The sequence below is a fragment of the Manacus vitellinus genome, unplaced genomic scaffold (genome assembly GCF_001715985.3).
Source record: "Manacus vitellinus isolate BGI_N305 unplaced genomic scaffold, ASM171598v3 scaffold_7_pilon, whole genome shotgun sequence".
In the NCBI taxonomy this organism is placed as follows: Eukaryota; Metazoa; Chordata; class Aves; order Passeriformes; family Pipridae; genus Manacus; species Manacus vitellinus.
In genome coordinates, this window is record NW_021940813.1 from 18,621,523 (window position 1) to 18,649,057 (window position 27,535).

Consider the following 27,535-nt stretch of genomic DNA (forward strand, 5'->3'; position numbering starts at 1 on the left):
GGAAAAGTATGGTTCTTAGTATCATCATCACTCTGTAGGAATCTAGATTGTATGCTTTGAAATTAAGTCTGTTTTCTTCTGAATAATATTTTGAAGTATTTTTGTCCAAATAAAGTATTTATTGAAGTAAAGTCATTGCTTTTTAAGGAAACCCTATCCGGTGGTATCATCACTGAATATATTTATATTTAAGAACTCTTGTTTGTTTTTATACTGTTTTCCCTACAAATCATAATGAATCATATTTTTTGTTTCATTTCAAATACATGGCTTTTTTGGGTGTTGGAGGTTTTGTTTACTTTTTTCCATTTTTATTGTTGTTTGTTTGTTTGTGTGCTTTTGTTTGTTTGTTTGTTTTCCCCACATGGCAAATTTTACTATTAATCTGCAGTTGTTTAGAGAAAATATTCTTGTAGAGAAGTGAATGTACAATGGAGAGAAATTTACCTGGGATTATATAAAGGCAGGCTTAACAAACTATGTGGGTTTTAATGGTTCTGTCACTGGTACATGGGGGGAGAGGGAAAGAAAATTAGAGTAAAATGGATCTCCATCCTACTCATATACATCACTCAAAAGATATTAATGTAATAGTTGATAAAGAGTGCGCAGTTGCCACTGTACCATTACTTCACATCTAAGTTATATTCCATAGTTCCAAAACTTTTTTCTGATCACTTTTTAAAGCAAAATAGGATTGGTTTACTCTGCTTAGCTCGAAATAGTACATATTTGGTAAGAAATAAAGCACCCAGAAGAAAACAATTTTTTCTCTGAGGATGCAGAGTACTAGCCTTTTATGTTCTTAATAAACAACCTTCCCCTATATATATATAAATGGACATAATGCATACAACATCCATTTTAAGAGCAATTTTTCTTCACTTTCTGTGAGCTGCATATTTAAAAGATTATAAGTGTGACTAAGATCTCATTATTGGTTTTGCATTGGTTTATGCCATTTTCTTCAGTGACACTGTGCCTAATAACTGAGTGTCTGGAAGCATTTACTGTTTAAAAATAATAGGTTCCAGGTTTTTCCCCCTCCTTTTGCAGCTAAAATCTCATCATTTAATGTATTAATTTGGCAGAGATCTCCTTTCAGCTAAGAAGAACTTGTTCTCTGTGGAGTAAATTGTTTACCTATCAGCTATATATGTTTGCCCTAGTGAATGTGAGTGAAATGGTCCATCACAAATTCATGTAACTGCATTAACCTTCTTGACACTGTCACTCTGAAAAGTTAAGACAAGGATAGAGGTGAATGACAGGAGGTGGTGAAAATGGGATTCTTGAACCTGGCACACATTTTACTATGTGTAAATAGGCTTAGAACTTAAATGATTTTTAGAGATAAATTTATATTTTAAGTTTATTTATCCCCTTTAGGTGATTCTTGCTATATAGGATTATATTTTATCAGAATTTAAAATCAAGTGGAAATGTTTTTAGTTCCTAATCCATGGTAATTTCTAGTATGTGCTCAGACTATTTGTTTAGACAGATAGAAATTTCATGTACAGAAGGAAGAAAAATGAAATGGAGGGAAAAAAACCTCAATTACAACATTATTACTTTACAGCAATTTCTTTTTCTGCTCTGACATGCACCAGGATTCATTATTTATAGTACATACTTTTTATGAATAAATAAGCACTGCATTTTATGTAACAGGATATCTCAGCCCAGAACTATTTTTGTAGAGGAGATTGACAAAAACTTTGGCTGAAGAATTCATTTTTTTAGAACAATATTTTGCCTTTATTTTCAAAAACATAAACATTATTCCACAAAAGAAAAAAAAAAGAAAAAAGAGAATAGACTAGATGAAGATGAAGAATCTAGACTTCGTCTAGACTGTTACATTCTTTCCAGACTCTTTCATATATCTTTGAAAATAGATTTTTTGGGGGAGGGAGGAGAAGAAAAAAGGAATTAATTTATTTTTTGTTTCTTTCTTTTTCCTTTGTTCAGTTTTTATTGTCTAATGTCCTGTAGAAGGCAAAATGGTTTTCAGATATCTAGACTGAGAAAACTGCAAACCTGCAACACCACTCAGTCCTGCTTCAGAAATGCACAAAATGACCACTTTGGGAAGGATGGGAGAAAGTGAGAATGTAAGCCTAGCCCAAGTACAGAACCAGGATATAGCTTCAACACTCAGACTAGGAAATGCTTCCAGGTTCTCTGATCTGGATCTAACTAAAGTCAGGCCAGTAGTCACTCTGGCCTATCCACCAAGATCATGAAGGTAGTAAGTTGTCTGAGTGTGATGACATGGCACATACAGGACAACTAGGGGATCAGGCATGTGGATGTAGTCTGCCAGGACTTCGATACTGTTTTCTGCATCATTTTCCTGGAGAAGCTGGCATCCTATGGCTTGGACAGGTGTGCTCGTCTCTGGGTTAAGAACTGCCTGGATGACTAGGCACAGAGATTGGTGGTGAATGGAGTTACATCCAATTGTCAACCAACCACAAGTGGTGTTCCCTAGGGACTACTTGGGGCCAGTCCTATTTTATATTTTTATTGATGATCTCCACAAGGGCATGGAGTACACCCTCAGTAAGTTTGCAGAGGACAGCAGGTTTTGGGGAGTATTGATCTGCTGTAGGGTAGGAAGGCTCTGTAGAGGGATCTGGACAGGATTGGATTGGTGGTCTGAGATCAACTGTATGAAGATGGATAAGGCCAAGTGTCAGGTCCTGCATTTGGGTCATAACACCCCCATGCAGCGCTACAGGCTTGGGAAAGACTGTGGCCCAGCAGAAAAGGAGCTGGGGGTGCTGGTCGACAGCCAGCTGGACATGAGCCAGCAGGGTGCCCAGGTGACCAAAGAAGGCCAATGGCATCCTGGCTTGTATCAGAAATAGTGCGGCCAGCAGGACCAGGGAAAGGATTATCCCCCTGTACTCGGCATTGGTGAGGCCACACCTTGAATACTGTGTTCAGCTTCGTAGTCCCCTCACTGCAAGAAAGACACTGATGTGCTGGGGCGAGTCCAGAGAAGGGCAATGAAGCTGGCAAAGGGTCTAGAGAGTAAGTCCTGTGAGGAGTAGCTGAGGAAGCTGGGGTTCTTTATCCTGGAGAGAAGGAGGCTCAGTGGTGACCTTATTACTCCCTACAACTACCTGAAAGATTGTAGCAAGGTGGAGGTTGGCCTCTTCTCTCAGGCAACGAGTGACAGGACAAGAGGACACAGCCTCAAGCTGCACCAGGAGAGGATCAGGTGGACATCAGGAAGAAATGCTTAACTGAAGGGGTGGTTAAGCATTGTAATGGGCTGGAAGGAATTGGAATCCCAGGGAAGGGATGGATTTACCATCCCTAGAACTGTTGAAGAAACAACTAGAATTGGCACGTAGTGCTATGCCTTAGTTGACATGGTGATGTTTGGTCAAAGGTTGGACTCAATGATCTTGGACATCTTTTCCAATCTTAATGATTCTGTGATTTTATGATTCTATGACTTCATTTCTTTTTTCCCTGGTATGGCAGCCTAGAGACATAGAAAAGAATTTTCATTCTAGGTTTTCATAAATATTTTTACACAAAGAGCATTGGTTGTTTAAATTATTGATGCTATAAGTCTTGATTGAAGCATGGCAATTTTTGGGTTCAAATGTTGCACATTGGTTATTAAAATTTATTATTGGACAATATTTATTAAGTATTAAAATGTTTATTATTTCTTTTTTTACTGTGTAATACATTTTGTGTTTCTCTATTGTAAACTGAACTCCACAAAACAAAAGGCCAGGAAAGCTGAAGCTGATGCAGAAGGATGGGCAAAAGAGTAGTAGTTGTAGTTTTTTCCACAGGTACCTACCATACAAAACCTTTGGATTTTACAGTTGCAAGACTGTGATCATAACAACACAAGACCCAGAGTTTGAGAACATCAAGGGAAGAAGAAAAGTAATGTTATGGAGGCTCTGGAAAACACTACCTCAACAGCTTAGGGGAAAACTTAAGGAGCTGTGAGTTGCAGAGCCTTGGCATTAGTAAGGCTGAGATATAAGTATACTCAAGGCAAAACATGCCTTAAGAGCATTCATGAATGAAAAATTCCTATTAGATCACTTAAATTTAACATTAGAGATACAAAAATCAGGGTCATGTAGACATAACATAGAACTTTTCCCTGAATGCTTCTTTTTTCTCAAAAAGAGAGAGTATAGGGAATTCCAAGGGTCTTTTTGTTTGTTTTTGGCTTACTCGAAGTAAAGACATAATATATCCGTAGAATACCTTTATTTTTAAACTATATACTGATATTTTAAGGCAAAACCCCAGAATTAACTTTATGTTTTGCTATATTCATATGAATAGAACCAGTACTTTTTTGTACACTGTTTGAAACTACGAGGTGACTTATAACTTCAGTTATTTCATAATGGATGCTTTGGAAGGAAGGGTGTCCTCTCTTCCTAAGACTGCATCATTTATCAAACAGTAATTGCCATGGTACATTTAGATGCACTATGACTTTGTAAATCATCACAAGAATTGCCCAATATCTACATTACCCAGTGCCTCAAGGTATTCCAAAATACAAAATCTAGCCACAGGCATTAACAACACATACAGTTACTGCTGTCATATTTTGGTGCTGTTCCCAGAAATGCCACATTCAGAAGACTGTACTTTGAGGAATTATGCTGCATAATCAGATGGCCAAATCCATCAGAAGCTGAGGTACCACAACAGGGAGTACAGTGTTATCCTTGATCTTGGCTTTTGTAGTGGCAAACAGCAATGCCCACAAAATTTCTTGATCTGGTTACTGACTAATTCGGTCTTTCAAACTATTCCCAACACTGGCAGATTTTTTTCATCAGCTTTTTAAGCCTAGCCTCAGTTTTCTTTCCTCAGAGAGCTATGCATTGGAAGAATGCAAAAGTTTCTTAATAGCCCAAGTAACTACTTTAGACCATGAGATCAGTTATTCAGTGGCTGGATGTCTCAGATTAATTATTCTTAGAGGTTGGCTGATGCAAGCTGAAGAACCTGAGAAATTGTGACTCTCTTGATTCTGGACTGTTCTGATATAATAACTAGGAATGAATAAAAAAAGAACCACAAACCCCCTTCTTCATTTTACAATATGCCTAACTTGTTAGTGGTTGATGAAAGATCCTTACAGGGCTTCTACTCTGTTTCCCACTGTGAACTGTATATGTATACAGCAAGGCCATGTTTAAAATTTTTTTTCAACTGCCTATTGCATATATTACACAGAAGAATGCATTTTATTTTTAGGTCCACGTATTTTAGATAATCAGTTCATACTCACATGTACTGAGCTATATGACAAAAAATACACGCTTCTTTTTTTCTACACCTGGTTCAGTGAAGATGATTTTGGTGTGAGGCACCAACAACCTCTGGATTTCAGTGATTTCCTTACTAGTAAATGAGTATTCCTCTCTCAAAGATGCTTCTATCAGATCAGTGAGGACTCTATCTGTCTGCCAGTGCCCTTTACTTCCTATATCAGGTCTTTACACTACTCTAGTTTAGCTCAGATGCCACTGAAAATCATAGTTCTGAATCTCTTGGAAATGCAGTCCGTTTTGGCTGTAGCTATGACAAAATGTAAAAAAAATTAATATTTGTTACTCATCCTTCAGTCTAGATGCTATCAGGTGCTGACCAGATTAACTGATGTCTCGTACAGGTATTGAAAGTATATGCTGACTTCCCTGAGTCCCCTGTGGGTTGGTTCATCTTGCATACCAGAGATCTGCTTTTAAACTGTAGACAGGTGTGTGTGAACTAATTATTCTAGGCTCTCAGTGCAATTTATGGGAATAATTAAGAATTTTGGGATGAAATTGACCCTTTTAAGGTTTTCTTCAGCATGAGATTAAGCACGTGTGATTAAGGAATAAATGAATTTGACCAGGTGAAACTTGATCTCGGTCAGTTTACATTGTTCCACAGACTATATGCTATTGGTTTTCCTGTTGTTCTAAGGCCTCATCTAAGACACCCATGTTATTTATGAAGAAGAGGTCCCTTACAATTGCACTTTATTGTTATTTTTGTTTATATAAAGTTTCAGGTCTCCTTTTAAGATATAGGACTTCTCTTTTTGTGGCCTACAGTTCTTGATGTTTGATCATTTGTATCATTTTCAAACACATTTTCTTCATGAAGTTGTGGGATTGTTGGATGTCTGGTGTGCTTGAATGCCGTTGATAGTGTTGCCTAAAAGACTCAGGGAGAAAAAACTCCAGGGCAAATTAAGTGGGAGGTAAGAAAAGGGAAGGTTTTAATGAAGCCTCTCAGGCTCTGGGAATACAAACCACACGCATGCCCCCGACCCAGGTGTTACAATTTTTATAATGATGTCCATCCAATCCCTGTTCGTCCACCCTCTGGCCTTTGCCCCATTCTGCCCTCTGCCCCTCAGGAATTGAGTCTGGGGGAGTTTTGGGACCCCCTCTTCCTCACTTTCATCTTCTTTGGAGCACGTACAGTTCTTGGAGGCTTTCCAAAGTTCTGGGTTTGAAGTTTGCTTTGCCTGGGTGATATCTTCTTGTGCAGGCCAGGGTGCAGATGTTCTTAAACAGAATGAAGGCCTACCTTGAAAAAGAGACTAAATACACTACTGGAATTTAGGAGGAATTGATATGGAATGGGGTAATAGGGTTGGGTATGTGTAAACTACTGTGCTAAGGGTAAGGGATATAATACAGTTACTTCTAAAATCTACAAAAATTAAAAAAATCAAAAAACTCTAAGGTAACAATAGTCCAGTATCTAGCCTTAATTTGAGGTTATTGTACATATCAGAGGTTTTAATCATCAGACTGTAGTCATTTTTGAACTTTGGCATGCTAGCAGGTTTCTCATAGTTTGTTGTGGGTTATCGGTGTCAAGAAATTTCATTCTTCTATGCAACATAGTCATTCAGTGATTTTAGTCATGTGTAAAAAATAGAAACTACCCAGTTACGATGTATGCAGATCATGATGTATGAAAGAAAGAGAGTATTTTATATGCTGGTTACCTCCAAGTACATTCATATGAGACATCCTTTTGAAAAATGTGTGGAGGAGTTTCATAGGATTTTCAATTATTCTGAATTTAAAAGGGGTGAAAAAATATAATTGGCATAGCATCAATTTGAAATAATTATAACAGATATGTTTAACTGTGGCTGAGTTTAAGGATTCAGACTATCACCTCTTATTCCTTTGCAAGTTTTGCTAAGCAGAAAAACAGTTGAGATGTGGTTGAATTTTTTGGGGTTGGCAAAATGCGATGTGGAATAGTTAGAGGACTGAGTTCACAATATAATCACTGAAAATTTCATAAATATTTCAGAAAGAAAATTTCCATGAGTTGCCTGTTTAAATGTATTTAACTCAAGACATAAAATTTAAACTCCCAAATGCAGCAATAAAAACATCAGTTTTCACTTCTAACCAATATTGAACATTCTAAACCCCTATTCTTTTTGACTTTATCAATTAATTGTGATTTAAAAATTTAGAGGCAGAAGACTAGTTTTATTATTTATAATGATAGGTGAGCACTCCAATTAATGACAAATAATTCTATTTCAAAATTTTACTGAAGAGTACCAAAGAAGGGAATAGAATTCAGCAGCAGCTGTTTATATTTCTCACAGAAAAAGGACTAAAGGATTAGATGTAGATGAATTATTTTTAATTGAGACTCATGTTTAAAAATATTTTTCAAATAAAAAAAAATTAAAGTTCTAAAAAAATATAATATGTGCAAATATATATATATGTACATGAATTTTTCAGCTCATTTAAATGTTTGGTGGGTTTTATTGCCAAACAAAACATTGCATGCATCCACTTGATAATCTTGAATGGCTTTTATATGTATAGCTTTTTAGCTTTTTTTTTTTTTCAGGAGTGATTTAAAAAGCCCCACAAATGCAAACTCAAATTCTTAAAAAGAAAAACAAGACCATCTGGAGTGGTTCTTTTACTGTGAGCAACTGTCACTTGAATACCAGCTATGGGAGGTTTGTTTTTGTGAGGGCATACATTGCAGTTGGATCCTTGAGTGAAACAGTAGCATTTTTTTGTGCACTGATAATAAGATAGCGATAATCTCTGTTCACATCTTTGGAAGTGATTATATGACAAGAATCTAATTCAAAAGTGTATGAGCTATGTTTTCTACACAGAGAATTTTTTCTTGGTATCTCAAGTTAATTTTCATCTTCTGAGAATAAAAAAATTTAAAGCCCTCCCTTAAATAATGCAAAGTTAAGAGCTCTATTTAAAAGCTCTTGTAAGACTTAAGAGCTGTATTTAAAAACAACAGCAAAACCAATAAACATTTGCCCTGATGTTCTGTTGTTTATTGAGGAGATCTAGTAATTGAATTTTTAACTAAAACCAGATAATGATAGAACAAAGGCATTTATCACTTAACCATCTACGAGTCTCAATTGCATCTTAGACATGTGAAGGGGGAAAAAAAGAATGAAAAACAACTGTAAACTGCAGTGCTTTTAAGTGTTTGTAATATAGATTATGTATTAGTGGAAGATTTAGTTTATTTGTAGAAATTTCAAATTGTTACTTTCATGCATAATACCTTTGTTAGCATACTATGGTAACTATGTTGGGAAAAATTTCTACAGATAGGGAATTACTTTTTGAAAAATAACAACATTTGGAGTTCTTCGTGCTTGAGAAAGACAAGGATTTTATGACTGCAGAGATTTGTCACCAGAGAGGTCTTTTGAACCAGTAGTTTTTCAAAACTTTTGAAAATCAGGCTGCAATCAAGCTTATACTTTATCATTATCCTCCATATTAATATTGACCACACGTGCCTGTTTCAGAAGTCTGTATATAGACAGACGTGTATTTCTACAAATATTTTGCAGCACCGTGGAAACAATGCCAAGTTACTGGACAGAGTGCACACATCCTCACAGTGACACAACAGTGCTGTTCAGCTCTCCACATAGTGGGTGCTCTGCTCAGGCAGAAAGTACTCTGACATTCAGCTTCTGGGACCCGAACTGTGGTCTTTGAAGAGCACTACAATGCAGTTTTGTACCACTTTGGTCAGCATTAGCTTTGTTTCTCTGTACAACTCAGGGTATATCATCAATTCTTAGAGTTTTTTGAGGTAAAATTTGTCTTGTGGCTTGCAAAGTGGCAGCAGTTTTGCTTTTGTGAAAGAGACTTCTAAAATATGTTTCCTTTTAATGCTCTACACAACCATGCTCCTGTGTATGATTTATGATTTCCCAGTAGCAGCTACCAGCTACCTGTCACAATTTCGTCCTAAAATTATGTGTCCAACAGACTACAGTCAAGTATGAGACAGCAAATATGAGACATGGATATGTGGACTGACTTCTGCAGTTTACTGATCTCATGAGAACTTTAATCCACTTCAAAGGGCTCTGGATCAATCTTGTAGTTTTTGCTCAAAGCAACTGTAGACTTTCTTCAATTTTTGGAACTGAAATACTAAAAGGCCAACATATTCGTAGCTGATTCACTCATGAATATCTTTATTCTTCCAAGGAACAGCAGGGCAGAGAAAAGCAATTGGCTTCTCAACCAGATAAATGGAAAGAGAGTGGAGATATTGGACTCATGGCAATCATAAATTTGTTTTTGTTATGACCTGTAATCAACAGCATATGATATAACCTATTGCTATTGCAGGCAGGAGATCTAAAGATGACTGACAACCTAGAGCAAGCAAGGTCTAGCCGAAAACAGAATGTTCTAAATGCAGAACAATGGCTTTATATATAGCACTACAGTGAGAGAAATCTTTTCATTTCTGCTTCTGATGGGAGACAAGAGAGGATTTATTTGACTTTCAGAAAGCTTTAGAATCTTCAGCAAATATTCCAAGACACTGGAAACATTTTAGGCAACTTACTCAGTTCATGCAATGGAGTTTAAATAAATTTACCAACATATTGATTTCCTGCCCTGGGGAAATGTAAGGGCTTTTATTATCACTGTGTTTTTTATTTGCTTGTTCAATTAATTATTCTACACTATCCAATGCTAATTTTGGAGAGTCCTAAATCTAATAGATCCAGTTAGTACATGGAGTGTTTGATTAGCTGATGATTGAGATAATCCATTGCCAAGGGTTAATGCTTCTCTTGTGGGTGTTCCAGGGATCTATCATCACTCTTAACCTTTATCTAACATTTGCTACATGGTTCATTCAGCACCACTGATTAAGTTGTAATTTAACTTCCTGCATTTGACTCAAGTCTTAGTAGAAGCATTAAACAAAATGCATTTATTGCACACATATCTTTTGAATGTGTTAAACTCAATCAAAAGGATTTAGGTCCACATTCTCACCTGTAATATGTGGTTTGACTTTGTTTTTCTGTTAATTTTTTCCTATGGTCTTCACAGAATATTTTAAGTTGCAGGAAAAAAAAAGGAAACCACAACTCATACAATGCCAAGTACACTTACCACACCTTCAGCAAAACATCTTAAGTCAAATTTCAAGACTCAATATGGCCTGTTACCACTTGAGCTATAGGACTTCACACTGTTTAGCTGACAGTAGAATAATCTGGTAGTGAAGAGGGAGGTTGTGCTGCAAGTGACAAGTCCCAGTTTTAGAGGTAACTTAGTTTAGTTTTCTGTCCAAAAAAATCCATCTCAACTTGCTGCTGCTTCTTTTGCTTCTAGAGATCAGGGAATGGGGTTGGTCATGAGGTTCCTGTCAAGACAGGATCCCTGCTCTTTTACTCTCCTCATGCCCTCCCAACTAATAGTGACGCTGGTAGTGACTACCATCATTGCTGTATGTCACACTTTACCTCTTTAAAAGGATGCACATTTTAAAATATTTGCTTTTTTAACATACTATGATTTTGGTAAACTGCCAAAACTTTCCTGAAAACAGCGAGAGAAGGGAAAATTGATAGTTTCAATGGCAGCCCACATAAACCAGGATGGAATTAAATTAGAGGAAGAAAGGTTTCCTGCAAAAGACTTTTCTTCTCATTGAATTTGAGGGAAGACAAATTGGAGCCTTAGATATAAATTATCTGCAATTTTTTGTTGTTGCTCGTTGTTACCAAAGTAAATTCTGGCTGTATTTAGATTGCAAACTGGGGTAGGAATTGAAACATTTGGGTCAGACTGGGCTATAGACAGGTTGAGACATGATCTAGAACAGCTGTGTAGTTACTTCTCTCTTCCCACTTACTCCTACTTACAGTTATTTTATCTGTTGGAAGGAAACCTCACATACACAAAAAGAAAGGGAATTATGTTTTTACCAGGAGGCCTTGTTATGTAAACAGCTGTGGGAATGAGGCCTAGGGGAAGGCAATAGAGATAGAGCCGTTAAACTCCAAGACTTGAGGCACTCTCATATATTTCATGTGAAACAGAGTCTTGTATCAAATGTGCTTGTGTTTGCTCACAAGGCTGTGGTTGCCAGATAGAGACTTAAGTGTTTTTCTCGACAGGGAGGCTAAAATAGGTGTAAGGGTGCATATATCCCATTTCATGTAATTACATTTTTTGTAGTGCTGGAAGAAGATGGAGCTGTTTCTTTTCCTCTGTGACTTTCCACTGGTAGGCAGCTGATTCTGTATGATGATTTAATTAAATTAGGAAAGAGTTAAAATATGTTTCTTCCCTTGTCTCTTTTGAGGACAGAACAATGCTTGGGGATATAGGACTGTAGCAATCCCTGTTCTACTTGACTTGAATCAGGCTTTTGCTCAGTTATCACGAAAGATATTCACTTGAGATGTCAGAGATTATAGTTCAAGCTGTTCTTTAGTTGCTAATACCAAATGACTCTGCTCTATAAGGAGAAATAATGATCTGAGTAATTGATGTAGTGATTCACTGGCATGAATTAGACATAACCAAACACTGAACATCTGCTATAACCTTTGCAACTGGAGTCTGGATTCTTTGAATCAGGAAAGACTGCTGTGTTGATGGCATATTCTGTCTGTCTTGAAAAAAGTACCTATATTTACAGATCACTGAAGAACAGAATAACTGACTGTTTGGGGTTGGAAGGGACCTCTGGAGATTATTTCATCCAAATTCTGTGCTCAAGCAGAGACATGTACAGCTGTTTGTCTATGACTATGTCCAGACAATGTTTGAATATCTCCAAGGAAGGAGATCTTACATCTCTCAGAGCAACCTGTGCCAGTGCTTGGTCACCCTTACAGTAAGAAAGTGTTTCCTGATATTCAGAGGGAACCTTCTGTGTTTCAGTTTGTGCCCATTGCCTCTGGTCCTATTACTGAGCACCATTCAACACCTGAAATTTTGAATTAAGAAATTTCCTTCTAGAGAAATCTAGAGAAATTGAGAGAAATCTATTTAATCAATACTTGAATGCTTTTAATCACACTGATTGTTTTCAAAGGCTTCTAAGATGATCATATCGGATTGCTGTTGTACTTTGGGTTTGTTACTCTCTACTCCCCAACTTCCTCACAAGTTGTTTTTGAGAAAAGGTTGTTCATTCTTCTTCACCAATCATTTTTAGACAAGTAAGGAGGCTGGAAACATGCTTTTGCAGTTTAAATCATGTAGGTTTTTAGTCCATAGGTCTATGTAGGATGTGGTTGTGTCTGCCCTTAGCTTGTGATGATAATCTCTACAGAGGTAAAAACTGCTTAGAATAAACAAATTATTAAATACCTTTTGGAAGGAGAAGAGGCAAGTGATAGGGAGGAAGAGAAAAAGTCAAGTTAAATGAAAGGGATCTGTGTCTAAATGGACCAAGACTGTAGTCCAGTGATAACACCTCTCTACGTTCATTGTGGTTTGAGACATTTATTTTCACCTGATGATTTAATGCAAAATGCAGGAAGATGGAACTGGTAACTTCATTGCCCTTTCTTTATATAATACTTTCTACTAGGATGAAAGACATTCTTACTATATTTCATTTTTGACTGCTCAATTTTTGGACACGTTCATGTGTTAAAATTTCAGTTAGATAATCTCAAAGTTTAGCAAGGTTTGTAAAGACAGTTAATGACACTCATTTTACTAAAAAAATATACTTAGATAAAATGTTGAGGTTTTGGATGGAGAAGACCATCTCCTAAGGGGCTGAAACCAAAGCAATGAACTTTACACTGAATACTTATTAGCAACAAATGTTCTGAACTTTACCTCCTAAGGGCATTTAGAACTCCTTTCACAACATAATTATCAATTAGACAATTTGAGAGGCAGCACCTCTGTAGCAGATGTAAATGCTAAATAGGTGGCTCAGTCATGTAAAAACAGTGAAGATAGGTTATAACAAAAAATGAAAGCTTCTCCAGAGAAGAGACACAGAGGTCTTTGTGGAGTCTGTAATTTTGAGTACTCACCGAAGTTAAGGAATTTAGTGCCTAGGTGTATCTCTGGGTGGAGAAACAGAAAATAGAAAAATATTACTCGTAACTAGTTTCTCATCTTGACTGATAGTATGAGTTTATTCTGCTGCAGTGTTTGGTGTGGGGTTTTGTTTGTACTTTCAATTCTCAGAGTTTCTGTGATGGTGGCTGGGTTAAAATATACTGTGATCTCAGGAAATTTGGATTTTAGGGATTATGTTATGGATAGAATGACAGCTGCTGCAAGAAGGATATGTTCCTCATTTGTCTGTCATCGTGGGTCTGGTCAAAGTAGGATTTTTTTGCTGTGTGAGCAGTTCACTTGCAGTTCTGAATTAGTAACTTTGTGTCGTGGCATCGTAGGGTCCAGAAATGTCAGAAGCTCCTCATGGAAGGCATCAGAGCAGGTCCTGTCAGCCAGGGCCTGTCTCCCCCACCAGCCAGGAGCAGGGCAGCCAGGGGCACTGGGGCAGCCTCAGCCCTGGGCATCGGGCACCTCGGTCAGGCTGAGGCCAGGCTGGACCATTCGCCTGATGGTGGTCCCGTCTAAGCAGGGCCATGTCTGGGCAGGGCAGGGACCCTCTGCCTTGTAGCCCTGGCAATTTCTGTTACGTCGACACTGAACTGGAATAGCTTCCCTGTGCATGTCCTGTCTATCAGAAAGGTGTTTTGATAGTATAGAAATGAAAATTTATGCAGCTAGATAGGAAAATCCCTAAGTGCAGACAGATTTTGATGTGCTCATTTCATTTTGATGGTTGGGATTGCAATTTCTCTCACCTTATGCTGCATTTTTGTGGGGTGTGGGAAAAACAGCTTAGTGGCTTAACTAGCAATGATAGTATCTGATACATCACTTATGTAAAGTAAAGAAAAAAACTTTTCCACTTTTGAGAGGGTTTTCATTTATGAATTTTTCTTGAATGAATTTTTAGTCATTCCAGTCCTTCTGGCTATGAAAATTTCAAGTGAATTTCTTCCTGAATTACATAGGATATAGAAAAAAAAATCATAAGGGAGAAAGGCAGATATATTTATCAGAGTTTGCTTGTACATAAGAGGCATATCTAATTTTATCGAAGGTAATTGTTTTACTAGTAATAATTTGGAAGAGACAGAGATAATTAACATTACGTCAAGCACAGCGAGAGCCTTGCTGTAATAGCTGTTTAAGTGCCTTTTCATACATTTCTTGCTGTTAGTTTCAGAAACAGAAATAATATTAAAAGGCCTAAGGAGACTTAACTAGATACTTGAAGTGAGGACTAAAAGATGATCTGAACTCCATGCCACTGGGTGGATTATTCTGTCTTCTATTCATTTGATTCCCTGTCTGCAGCCTCTGAATGCTGTACCTTGACAAGCTTGAGGGCTATTATGTGGAGCTCTTGCTGTTCCATCTGATCTTTAATTTCAATATGTCTCAGCATGGTCTTGAAGCTCTCTTTGGATTTTGTTTCTTTGACTTCAGTTTTGTCCTCAGTGCTTTTTTTTTTTAATCTTCTACCCTCTGCTTTCTGCTGTCTTTCTCCCTTAACTGTATTTCAGCCTCTTTTTCCTCCTCCTCCTTAATCTCAAGCTTGGCCTTTCTCTTATCCCTGCCTTGAGATTCAGCCTTTTCTTTTGACACAGGACTAGCACTCTCCCCTTCTCTTTGACCTTAGACTTAGCATTTCTCATGTCCTTTGGTTTTTCTGTGTCTTGTTCTACACGCTTTTTTAGCATTGTTACTTTCTGGCCTGGAGTTTCCCTAAGGGGATTTATCATTCCATTTACCATTCAGAATTTCTTAACACGGCAAATTACTCTCTTCTGCATCATCAGCATTTCTCTGGTGTGTGTTGCTGTTTTGGGCTGAAGCTTCATGAGTTTAATTCTTCCTGACTTTTCATAGCAGTTTGCAAATTCTTGAGAAGATTTGTTTTGTTCGATTCAAAATGAGTCTAACATCTTTGTTTCTAGCCTGCTTGTTGTATTTTGGGTTTATTTTGTTGTTGTTTTTTTTTTTTAATTTGTTTTAAGTTTGATATGGGGTTTTTCCACCTCAGCATGTTTATCTTTTTCTGGAACTTTTCAGGTTTTTGATCTGTAGTATTAATTATTAGGTTTGTTTGTAACTTCATTGTACCTATACTATCACCCTTTCATTCTTTAAAATTTTAATGAAATGTGTATTATATGCTAGTCAGATATTTACCTTCAATTATTCTCCTGATGAGGAGAAGATTTTAATCTGTCTTATCTGCTGTATCACATATGACATCTTTGTTTTGGCACGTGGTTCAGGATGATTCTGATATAGCCCACATGAGTAATTAACCTATGTTTTGCCAATCACGTTAGCAAAGAGTCGTATCTAAACAATTCTGAAGACAAGAAGATTTCTCAAGAAATGTTAGTACTTTTATGAAGAAATAAGGTCCACTGCAAATTCACATTACTTGTTCCTAGCTGCCATCATGCCTTACACACACAGCTTCATTCTTCCTCCCCATCTGCATCCTGTGGAGAGGGCATCAGCCTTTCCATTTCTCTGTTATTCCTGCTCTGCTGCTGTAGTTGTATGTTTGGTAGCAGCCCATTTTCTCTGAAGAGCAGTCTCTGTTTATTGCTCCTGTTCGGCTGTTCTGCCTGCTTACTCTGTTCATCTTTGGTCTCTGCTAGAGCTTTTCCTGCCCTTAGGCCTTACCACAGATTTGAACAATCCTATTCTCTCTTTTTCTTGTAGTTTCTCTCTGAAGCCACCCACCCATATTGTGGAATATTTTAGTTACTTGTGTCTGAGCATACAGTCCCTCACCTCTGGCTTCAGAGGAGTGTCAGTCTTTTTTCCTGCTTTCTCTGACAATGCTACCACAAGGGCATTGTTATGGGACAGGCAGAAGTCGAGACCAGAAGTACAAAGAGGTTCATAGGTTTGACTATTCAAAACAGAAATGGATGAGCAGAGAATCATGAGGAAATTAATATGTCAGAGGGAGAAAGAAGAAACACAGGTTTCACCACATCTTTCTGATCTGCTTGAAGATAAGGAGTATAACTCAAAATATGTACATTTCGAGGGAGTTGTGTAGATGAGAGGCTTCCTGTCTTCTTCTGGTGTGCTGCTTTCAATTAAAGTTTGAGAATGGGTTTGTAAAATGGGAGCTTTTTACTTGTTGGTGAATTTCTTCTCTTTAGGCAAAAAGAGAGTTACTGCATATTTAGCAAAGGAAAAGTTACATTTCACTGTCTTTGCATTATTTGATACTTAATTACATTTTTGGTTCAAGTAAAGAAAATAAAGTACCACCACTCATTTCTTAGATATCAGAAAATCAACGTTACCTCAGTTGGAGTATGTGAAGAGCTGGTTGTTCGTTTTCTAACTTAAAGCCCACACTGTTTGACCCATGAATATTAATAAGTCTTCTAAATTCAGGATGCCTATTTTTTCCGACTAAATACAAAGGAAGCCTATGGCCGGATTTAGTTATTTTGCTTTCAAATACCTTAATTAATGGCAAAAATTATTTCATTTGCATATTTCTGATACTCTTCTAGCTGGTTTGTGTCTATTTCCTGCTGTGAGATCTACCTCTAGCTGGCTTTCCTCTTATGAACAACCCTCTCCTCCCAAACTGTCCAGACAATAAACAGTTGAAATAGCAACATCTGCTTAGCTGAAGTTCTGACTTCTGGACTATTGCTATGGAGAGAACATTATTGAATTGCCTGGATGCATTTGCCCATGCTCTCAGGCACGTGGTGTGATTCTTGGGATGTTCTGTGCAGGGCCGGGAATTGGACTCAATGATCCAGATGGGTCCCTTCCAACTCAGCATATCCTATGATTCTATGACCCATTGTTTAATCACTGATTTTATGTTTATAGTTCAAAAGATTTGAAAATTTAATTACTATGAAAAGTGTCAATACATGGGAAGTTTTCCAATTTAGCAGTGGAAAGCTTATGAAAATTTTCAAAAGAAAGAACTTGATATGAAGCTGAATCAATGGGAAAAAGGGGGTAAACACTGTAAAAGTTACAGATTTAAAGATGTACTTAGCGATGCTAAGATCAAATTCAAAAGAGTACATTTTCTTAGAGAGACCTCATGAACCTGTCTGCTCAAACAGAAGTTAATTACAATAGTCCAGTAATTGTGTTGAATAAAATTCAACATCGAAGAATATATCTAGGCTTATATCTAGGTATTGGCAAGAGCTGTCAGAGGTTTTGGAGAGAGTGAGTCATCATGTTCAAAACAAACTAAAACAAACTTTTTATGAGACAGAGATTTTATTTCACAGATTCATAGAATATGCTAAGTTGGAAAGGCACCACAAGGATCATTGAATCCAATTCTTAAGCCTGCAGAGGACCATCTCTAAGAGTCACACCACGTGCCTGAGAGTATCATCCAAATGCTTCTTGAACTCTGGAAGGCTTGGTGCTGTGACCACTTCCCTGGGGAACCTGTTCCAGTGATCAACCACCCTCTGGGTGAAGAACCTTTTTCTAATATCCAACCTAAACCTTCCCTGACATATTTCTCAGGTAAAGACTAAAATAACTGTGTAAATATAATACCTGAATGTCAGTCTTAGTTGTTTCTTGTTGTATCACCTATAACATCAGAGACAGTTGTGATAATTCTGAGAAATGAGTCAAATAAGTAGTCTTAAACTGGGTAACATTAAAACTAGGGTGATTATAGCACCACTGCATTCAAGTTAAATATACATCTATGGAATGGTGAGCAAACCTGTTATAGATTTCAGAAAAATATACCTAGAAGAACTGCCAGGTTCCTTTAATATTTTTCTTAAAATTTTATAATTATGAGGAAATCAGTTGTCACAAATATGAAAATAAAATAGCTCTTCAAATAATAAAAGTATATGTAGATGATGCCTAAATTTTTGCTTCAAATTTAAATTCTAGTCTTTTAATATGTGTGCACATGCTTCCTGATACAAAGGAAGTGCAGTATTTGCTGTTGTTTTTTTGAGAACAATTGACTATTAGAGATAAAGTCTAAACATGATCTGTAAATGCACAGTGTGGTTTACTAGAATATATAAAGTTTAAACTATTAATCTAGTTGTCAACAAAAATCAGTCTGTCAAGGGTAACTAGAAAACATTGTAAGACAATCTGAAGGCAAGAAAGATAAACCCATAAGTACAAAGATAAACTTGGAAAACCTAGTGCACAAATAGTACTTTCTTCATTCATTTTTATACTTGAAAGCTGGAGACTATTTTGGTATCATGGAGAGACAGTAAATGCAATCCTTGTGTTTACCAGTAAAGCTGAGTTTTATTCTGTTCTATTCCTGTAGCAGGAATTAAGCTATAAAGGTTGCTGAAATAAAGAAACGCAAGTTTAAAATAACTGAGAAGGGAAGCTGTGTTAGCCTTAGCAGATTTTCACTGCCGTTCACAGCCATTCCTTAAATCCGTCCTTATTTCTTATATCCTAGGTTTAATCACCTATTAGTGTTGGGGAATTGGAATGGCTGTCAGAGTCTACGTGAGCAGTGAAATCTCCAGTAAAAGTGCCACTGTCACGGGGAGAGATTTAAGACATTACTGTAGCTTGCAATAAAGATTGTCCTAAACTTCAACATCTGATTCCTCAACGGGTGTGTACGAAAAGTTGCAGCATTGCCAGGCTTCCTCTGTAGCAAGTGTCCAGATGGACACTTTGACAGTTTAGCTAGGGTGTTTCACACATTCCTTATTCATAAGGAATTCTGCTTAGCTTCCATATTTCAGAATTTCTCCTTTCCAAACGTGTATTTAGATAGACATCCACTGGTACTTATTTCCAATTTATGAAGATAATCACTGTGTTTACATAGAATCGAGACCTGTGTTTGCAGCTGTTACAATGAATTGCATTTACAGGGAGTGGTTTGGCTGTAGTGAGTCAAAACATTCATGAGAAAGTATTAATTTTGTTTTAAATTGCAGAATCTGCAGTCTCTGCAAGGATCAACTTAGTGAAAATAAGAATAAATGATAAGAAGTGCCTTGGTACTTTATGAGAAAAACAGAAATAAATATACAGACAGTGCATGAGTTTCTTCTGCAAAATGTATGTGGCTGTAAATGCCATAAAATCAACTTTGTTGCCTTTTGACAGAAGAGAAGTATTTCAGCTAATAGAGTCTTGAGATATATTAAAATTACCTGAAATAACTTTCTTGACACTATTAAGGTTTGAGTATTAAGTAGCAGTGTCTCAAGATAGTCCTGACAGAACAGACAGTTGATAAATATTGGTAGTTATATCTAAACAGTCTATCTAAAATGGATAGACTTTTGAGAAATAGTCTATCCATTGAAATGTCATTTGAAGGGTAAACTACAGTTTTGAATTACACATAAGAAAGAATAAAAAATAGTCAAATGTCTTTTATAAAAAAAAATTTAATTTTTTATTTTATATTTGAATATGTATAATATCTGTTACTACAGGTGATTTACTAAGTAACCTTTTGTTCACTATTTGTGACTCATAAGCATGGGTTTTTTTTAATTAATTTATTGAAGAGCACTCACTATATATTTCTTCCCGACAGGAAAAACTGCTGTAACGAAAATGACACCATGCTTCCTCCTATGGGGGAATTTTGAAGCCTTCTCAAAAATACAACACAGTGGTAAGTACTAAAAATATGTTCATAACAATTCTGTTTTCTGTAAAAATGTGTAAAAGAAATGATAGCAAGTCTCTGTTGCTGGTGTTCTTAAACGTGTTTGAAATATATCTTTGCAATATACACATCCAGTTAAAATGTTTGTTTGCCGTGTGTTCATAGTATGGGATATGGAATAGAGTGCATTCTCAACAATAGTGCTCTTTATGTGCTTATTCATGATAAGCATGAATTATTACTATTTTTCAGTTTTGTAAATATTGAATGATAACAAATAGTTTGTAGTTAAAAGACATGGGATTAAGCTAGGCTATTGTGCCACTGCTACTCAGCAAGGTTTGAGGTTTCCAGGCCACAGTGTTCCAGATAGAGCTGACAGTCTCCAATTTGCAAGAAGTTGGGTTTCTAAGTTCTTATGGGCTGTATTAAAAAAGGGCTTGGTTGGTGTTTCATATTGCTATAATAAAGATCTATTTTTTTCCTCTAATTTTGTTAGCAAAATATGAAATAACATAATTTAATATATATGTAGCGTACACACAGACACACACATAGATAGTTATATGTATATATATATACATACATATATGAGCATTCTTATTATATCAATATGAAATATGTGACAAGGTTTTAATTTAGAAATCTATGCATAGAATATAGTCTATTTATAAAACATCTTAATCTAACTACCATTCATTCATGCTGTGCCTGACACACTGATTAATGAGAAGGGAATGACCAGAAGAGTTTCTCTGATGCACATTCTTCCTTCTCACTTTATATTATACAGGAACTTCAAAGCAAATGTGACTTTTTCTGTAATCATTGCCCTAGCTGTAGTACAATGATGTTTCAATTTCATATTAACACTGGGTCCTAAATTCAAGGAGAAGGAATAGTAATAGATCTGATGTGATAATAAAGTTGTGAATAAGCAATAATTCAAAGTATGACAGGTTAGTTATGAGAATCAAGGGTACCATTATGTGAAGTGTAAAATTCAGACAAAGAAAATAACAGCTTTGAAAACTCCTGTGACTTTTGCATCACTGAACCATGTTTATTCCAATTTGTAGCAATTTAAATGTAATTGAATAAAAAATAATTCATGAACAGGAACCTGTTTAGTAGTTTAGCATCCACAGTGATTGTGATAATAGCTGAATTCTTAGGGGTTAGTATAGCGAGTAGTACAATATGCATGAATGCCATACATAAAATTCAATTACTTACTCCACTTCAGAGAACTCGGGACATTTTTTTCAGGAAAAAGGCAAGCACCTGATATAAAGAATACAAGGTGAATATCAAGAGTACAAAGCTGACGAGTACAAAGATGAAATAATAATTTCTTTGGAACTAACAAATTTTGGGAGGTTTACATTGTCTTGCACTAGAATAAGCCACAGCAATTTCCAGGAAGGGAAAATCTTATCTCTAGATCTATCTCAATACACTGAGATAGACCACGGAAGCTGGGGAGAGGAGTCTGCAGGGGAAAGTGAGGGATAGTGTGATTTTAGTTTTCTCTGTTTTCTCAGCATTGTGTTTGTTCTTCATAACACAGGAAAGAAAAGCCAGAGAGAAGGAGTAGAAAGGGAAGAAAACAACATTAAAACAGAAAAGTGAGATGGAGCCTCTTGATGTCTGGCTTTTAAATCACACTGCAAGTTAGTGGACATCAGAAGCCAGCAGTGCCTTTTGAAAATTTTGTTGTTCATGTGAAGTGATAATTGGACTATATATTAAAAAAACAAACAAACAAGCAACAAACAACAGGAGTAGAAAATGAAGTTATAAATCAGCACCAAATTTATTTCAGCTTCTCTGCTTGCTAATTTCCTGAAATATAAGTAGCCACAGATATTTCTATTCAACTACCACCCCCAAGGTACTCAAAGATACACAACAGAAATGTGAAAATATGTATTAGTTTCAAATTTTGTCTGAAAAAAGGTTGTATTATAAGAATTTTTTCAGGAGACAAATAGAAATGGATCTGAAGGCTTTCAGGAAAATGTATAACCCAAGCCAAACTAATTTTGAAGTTGTATTTGCAGCAGACATTAGAGATACATTTGGATGAATAAGAGAAGCGTGTGTATAATTATCAGTGTTGGTTCCAAAAAAAACAACTAGACATGGTAGCTTGGACAGACTGTAACTGTGATTTTTGTTATACTGTACTCTTATATTTAAGAAAAATACAGAAAGAAATCCCTAAATCTTGAACACTTTTACTTCTTACTTGCTATCATTTTCATCCAGAATTCCAGATAAAAATCTTCAACATAAACCAATGATCTTCCTCAAGAAGCAAAAACATTATGTTTGGAGTACGCAAAAAAGGCTTTCTGGCAATGCACAGTATAGTAGTAAAAACTGAAGCAAAAAAATGGCCCATGCTTTGTCCTCAGATTTTGATCTTACATCAGAAGTGTGAGTTTAAATGGTGGGATTTCATTCTAGAATACCAACCTGACAGCTGAGTGTGCAGATGGAGCCCTGTGGTAGTCTGTGAAGTGCTGTGTTGTTTCTTTGATGTAGCCACATACTGTCAGATTCTTGATCATGTTCTCAGACTCTGATCAAGCCTTCTGTCTTGTATCATTTATGATAACAAATGTGAAGGAAAAATAAAGCCTTCATATTAGAAGGCAGGAATAAATCATTCCAGTTCTAGTCTGGAGAGTTTCAGGAAACAGATCAACTCTTAATTCTCTGAGGAAAATCAGACCACAATATAACACTCGTAGAGCTGTCAGCTCTCAGCCTACTTTTCAGCTCTTCGGATTTAGTGTTGTTGATCAAGATCTTTGCTTTCCTCTTGTCAGAGTTTATGGCTGTAAATGGAAGTGTACTCAACTGAGCAGTCCAACCTCTGGTTAAGCAACGCCTTCAACTCCTCCAGTTTTCTTTTCAGGCTCTCATTGTATTTTACACTCTTAGGTGGAAGAAGAATGCTCCTCACATTTTTTCTGTCTTAATGAAACATTAGCACAATTTTAGCATGGAAATCCATCAGTTAAGTAGACTCCTAAGATCAGTACTATTATATATATAGGCTCTGCTGCCATTATAGTGTATATTCTTCCTACCAATTCTCTTAATTTTGAAACAGAAGTAAGGAAGAGAAGAAATCAGTTTAAATCCTTCCTTTTATAATGATAGAAGGTATGTTTTCCATGGTGAAAAATAATTGATAAGCAGGAGCAATTGATGAAATTATCAGCTGAACATCTCAGAACTGATTGTCTGGTCATGTTAATTAACTGAGGCTAATGCTCAATATTTCAGTAGGTTTCCAAATTGGAAACTAAACCTTCTTCAAGAAATTTTAGTAGTGTAAATTGAGTTTAACACCTACTGTTTGGAAATTTAACCAGGTTTTAATGAGATTTTGCCTAGATTTGTTTGCAGGAAGTTCCACAACTCTCTATGTGTCTATACATTCGTTTCCAGGGAGTCCTAAATCCATTGCAGTTAACTGTGGCTCAGTTAATATAGAAAAAATAAGTAAAGTTGCATCATCTGCTTTACTCTGAGATGTTAGTGGTAAATCTAATCTTAGAAAAATCTGTTACATCACTGGTACTGTGGTGTATTTTCCATTAAAGGTGGAGACCTTCTGTGAGTAGTGGAATCAAAACATTTGGATTCTTTAATGAATATAAATGATTCCTTGCCTCCATTTGAATTCAAAGTGATGTATCCATTAATTTTTATCCCAATATTTAGTTATCTCTTATAGTATGACTGACTTAAAATACCTGAAAGCAGGTAAACCCTAATAATCTCCATCAATATGTGAATTTATGAAGAACCTAAGTGAGAAATGGAAATATGAAGCATTTGCAAATGTTATTCAATTATGAAATAACAAACACTAAAACTTTCCAGGTCATTAAATTTACTTTCAGATGGCAAGGTATTGAGTAATTTTATCACTTCTACCTAAATTCATTAGCTTTACTGACAGCTTTTGGGAGCTAGTTAAATAATTTTATAAAAGTATGAGTCATGGTTGTCTTAAATCTTTAAGAAACATAAATTATTCTTATCTAAGTAACATTTCCATAAATACAATTGATTTTGTAGAAAATTAATTTGAACACAATATTACAAAAAGTATTGTACAACAATAACAAAGAATGGTTAGAATTGTCTAATTTCAGCATTATACAGACTGCATGGATAATAGGAGTTCACTGAATCATAACATCATGACTAATAAGTAAAATTGAAGTAGAAAATAATCACACTGTTTTGCATAGGCGGCTCATTTGATTGATTACAGGTATTTTTTGAAGTTCAGTCATGTTCAATTCAAAGAACCAGAGTGCAAATTTTACTATCTCAGTGTTTGAACTTGAATATGTTTTATCACCATGACTCATATAATTTAAATCTACTGTACTGAACAATGGGTAGTGATGCTATATCCGTTTCTACAGGGAACTTTAAACTCTTAAAAAGTTCAAAACAGTTCAGTGTTTTTTTTTTTTTTATAGAACAGTAAAGGTTTTGAGCACAAGGTTCCAGTGTAAATTAATTACTTGTAAGCAGTTTTCCTCATCCTGTCAAGGTTCAAAACACACTGCAACTGCATTATTAATCACAAGACTGTGATTTGTTTGTTTTGTTTGGACAACTCAGTAGTTAATGGGAAGGGAAGCCCATCTATATCTCTTAATATATATCCTTTTACCTACCATTCAGCAGCTACCTTCCTTCTTTTTTATATAAAAGGAATATCCCTGTATAACAGGAAAATCTTGTGTCCTTCTGGCATTTCCATGACTTAATTTGATCTCTGTACCCTAAAGTTCAAGTTTCTTTTAGAAATAACTGACAGAAAATGATCTCTGGGATCATCAGCTCCAGATTCTAAAAGCAGGAGATGACTGTATCATGCAATCCTTTTTATACAGCCTGTAATAGAGGTTATGAAGCCAAGGGCTACACTGGTTACTGCTGGAAACCAGTAATGAACGATGTCTCTCAAGGGTCCATACTGGTGGGACCATGCTAATAAATATCTTCATCAGTAGCATAGATGATGGGACTGAGTGCACCGTCATCAAGTATAAGGATGACATCAAGATAAGCAGTGCAATTGATTCACTTGAAGGAAGGAATGCCATCCCAAGGGGACTTCAACAGGCTGGACGGATGAATCCATGAGAAATTCTTGAAGTTCAGCAAGACCAGTATAAGGTCTTGCACCTGTGTCATGGCAATCCCCAATATCAGTAGGGGCTGGATGGTGAATGGTTTGAAAGTAGCCTTGTGGAAAAGGACTTGAGGATACTGGTGGATGAAAAACTGATTATGAGTCAGCAGTGTGCACTTGCAGCTGAGAAAGCCAACTGTATCCTGGACTGTATCAAAAGCAGCGTGGCCAGCAGGTTGAAGGAGGTGATTCTGACCCTTCACTCTGCTCCGGTGAAACCCCACTGGGGTACTTCATCCAGCTCTGGGGGCTCCAGTACAAGAAAGATATGGACATGTTAGAGCAGGTCCAGAGGAGCACCACCAAGATGATCAGAGGACTGGAGCACCTCCCCTGTGAAGACAGGCTGAGATAGTTGGAGTAGTTCAGCCTGGAGAATAGAAGGTGCTCATGAGTACTTACTGCAGCCTTTCAATATATAAAAAGGGCTGATAAGGAATGTGGAGAGAGACTTTTATCAGGGTGTGTAGTAACAGGGAACAAAGAGGAATGGCTTTAAACTGGAAAAACATGGATTTAGAGTGGCTGTGAGGAATAAGTTTTTTATTGTGAGGGTGGTGAGGCACTGGAACAGGCTGCCAGAGAAATTGTGGCTGGAAGAGTTCAACAGCAGATTGGGTGGTTTTGAGCAACCTGATCTAGCAGCATCTCTGCCCATGGCAGGAAGGCCAGAACTAGATAGTCTGTAAGGTCCCTTCCAACCCAAATTATTTTATAATTTTATGATATTTCTGTCTAATATCATACAGTGATTATCTATGTATGCTTATAAAACGTGAAAGAGTATTAAGGTAAATGGCTGTGTACATACATAGCTGATTAATTTTAACACTTGTATAGCACTATAGGTAGCCCTATAGCACCTCAGCATTGGAACTGGAATTTGGAGATAAAATAGATGAAAAATCAGTAATGATGGAATCATATCATGGGGGTTTTTTTCTGATTTTTGGAGAAATTATATCACACTGAAACACTTTTGAATAATGCTCTCAGTGGGGCTATTTTCAGCTAATATCATGGATATATGCACTAGCCATGGTGTGAGGTTGTACATCCAACAGCATATCAGAAGAATTAAAGTTTTTGGTTCTTTGAGACAGATTTTGGTTCTTAAAAATAATCTTCTAGTAGAGTTTTAGGAATAAAACTTCCAGCATTGCTCCAGAGGGCCTGGATATCCCATACATTCTATGTCATATCTGCTAAAATAATAAATTATTTTTATTCTGTGCCAAATGCAAGTAATCCACTGCAATTATGCTAATCACTGCCCTGAAAACAGATTGATACAGCTGTTGAGTGACTAGGGAAGATGATGGCATATTTATTTCTTTTTCAAAAGAAAAAAATAAAATGCTTTTGCCAGCAGGAAGCCAAACTGCTTGTAGAAATTACTTAGAACTGAAAATCACTATTTGATTCCAAAGGTAAATGTGTTTGTTTGTATATATGAATATAAAATACATTTAACTTTAATTGCTTGCCAATTTAGACCCAGATAGCTGGTATTGTACAGCATTTCTTAGAGTATTTTTTTTTTTATTTTCTATTGACATTGTGCGCAATATACATATATATGCAGTGTTTTTCTGTTGAGTCTTAAATATGGAAGCTGAAAGTATTTAAAAAAAAAACATGAAAGTATCTAAAAGCATCTAAAACACTCTTTATACAAGGTTCTTTATCAAAGAATATCTTTCATATATACTGCTTTGCTTTCCGTTGTTCTTTCCCAAGGAAAAAGCCAGAGAAAGGGAACACAATACAAATATGGTAGTGTTGTTATCCTCAACCTGAAAAAAAGCTCAGAATTATTTGAGTGTAGGTGAAAATACTCAGGTTAAGTAAAATCAGATTCTGTCAGTTTTCAGGCATTATGGGCTCTGCTTTTCCTGATGAGGTAGGAACTAGTACTGTTCCTTTTTTCACCTGGTTGCAGATGTATTAACAGTGACGGATATTTGCTCATCTGCACTCACAGCATGAACACGGATTTAAAGCTTACATGACTATTCACAGAATGTTAGAAAAAACAGCTTAAATTTTTATATTTTGATATGGCTTTAGGAAGTAACTGACAAAATTTGGTGTTTATAATCTTAAAAAGGTGAATTTTTTGTTGGCGTAAGAAATTAATAATCTGCAACCAAATCTCTATTATAATTGTGGTTTGGCTCTCTGTGAGGGAAACAAAATTCTTTTATCTGGAACTAAATCACACCCTTAATTCTAATGTAGTTTGCAGTCAATGGAGTTAATTGTACTGAAAATTTTTGT

The 27,535-nt window shown here is 36.3% G+C and overlaps 1 protein-coding gene across 1 annotated transcript in view; it reads left to right on the forward strand.

The window, feature by feature from the left end:
- Positions 1 to 27,535, forward strand: part of LOC108638659 (neuroligin-4, X-linked-like) — a 166,586-nt gene that overhangs the window by 9,554 nt on the left and 129,497 nt on the right. Inside the window, exon 2 of the mRNA XM_029964759.1 lies at positions 19,945 to 20,025. The gene's annotated coding sequence lies outside the window, so the exon portion shown is untranslated. The remainder of the gene's footprint in view (positions 1 to 19,944; positions 20,026 to 27,535) is intronic.